The sequence below is a fragment of the Oncorhynchus clarkii genome, chromosome 13 (genome assembly GCF_045791955.1).
Source record: "Oncorhynchus clarkii lewisi isolate Uvic-CL-2024 chromosome 13, UVic_Ocla_1.0, whole genome shotgun sequence".
Lineage (NCBI taxonomy): Eukaryota > Metazoa > Chordata > Actinopteri > Salmoniformes > Salmonidae > Oncorhynchus > Oncorhynchus clarkii.
In genome coordinates this window covers 8,868,288-8,869,804 of record NC_092159.1, presented here as the reverse complement: position 1 = coordinate 8,869,804, position 1,517 = coordinate 8,868,288, and the positions used below count along the sequence as shown (strand labels likewise).

Genomic DNA, 1,517 nt, shown 5'->3' with positions numbered 1-1,517 from the left:
CTATACTGTCCATCTAGACAACACTATGACTACTACAACTATACTGTCCATCTAGACAACACTATGACTACTACAACTATTCTGTCCATCTAGACAACACTATGACTACTACAACTATACTGTCCATCTAGACAACACTATGACTACTAACCTACTACAACTATACTGTCCATCTAGACAACACTATGACTACTACAACTATACTGTCCATCTAGACAACACTATGACTACTACAACTATACTGTCCATCTAGACAACACTATGACTACTACAACTATACTGTCCATCTAGACATCACTATGACTACTACAACTATACTGTCCATCTAGACAACACTATGACTACTACAACTATACTGTCCATCTAGACAACACTATGACTACTACAACTATACTGTCCATCTAGACAACACTATGACTACTACAACTATACTGTCCATCTAGACAACACTATGACTACTACAACTATACTGTCCATCTAGACATCACTATGACTACTACAACTATACTGTCCATCTAGACAACACTATGACTACTACAACTATACTGTCCATCTAGACAACACTGTGACTACTACAACTATACTGTCCATCTAGACAACACTATGACTACTACAACTATACTGTCCATCTAGACATCACTATGACTACTAACCTACTACAACTATACTGTCCATCTAGACAACACTATGACTACTACAACTATACTGTCCATCTAGACATCACTATGACTACTACAACTATACTGTCCATCTAGACAACACTATGACTACTACAACTATACTGTCCATCTAGACAACACTATGACTACTACAACTATACTGTCCATCTAGACAACACTGTGACTACTAACCTACTACAACTATACTGTCCATCTAGACAACACTATGACTACTACAACTATACTGTCCATCTAGACATCACTATGACTACTACAACTATACTGTCCATCTAGACAACACTATGACTACTACAACTATACTGTCCATCTAGACAACACTATGACTACTACAACTATACTGTCCATCTAGACAACACTATGACTACTACAACTATACTGTCCATCTAGACAACACTATGACTACTACAACTATACTGTCCATCTAGACATCACTATGACTACTACAACTATACTGTCCATCTAGACAACACTATGACTACTACAACTATACTGTCCATCTAGACATCACTATGACTACTACAACTATACTGTCCATCTAGACAACACTATGACTACTACAACTATACTGTCCATCTAGACAACACTATGACTACTAACCTACTACAACTATACTGTCCATCTAGACAACACTATGACTACTACAACTATACTGTCCATCTAGACATCACACTGTGACTACTAACCTACTACAACTATACTGTCCATCTAGACATCACACTGTGACTACTAACCTAACAAGGTTAAGTTATGAATGGAGGACACAAGGAACCAGGGATCTGAGAAAACAACAACAGAACAATGAATGACGTAACAACACAGCCTTTTAATAGAAGCTCT

At 37.3% G+C, this 1,517-nt stretch overlaps 1 protein-coding gene across 4 annotated transcripts in view; it reads right to left on the bottom strand.

Annotated features, from left to right (window-relative positions):
* Positions 1–1,483: 1,483 nt before the first annotated feature.
* Positions 1,484–1,517, bottom strand: part of LOC139424345 (transmembrane channel-like protein 7) — a 21,501-nt gene continuing 21,467 nt past the window's right edge. For all 4 annotated transcript variants that reach the window (XR_011635927.1, XR_011635928.1, XM_071176079.1 and 1 more), the window contains one exon: positions 1,484–1,517. This exon is cut by the window's right edge. The gene's annotated coding sequence lies outside the window, so the exon portion shown is untranslated.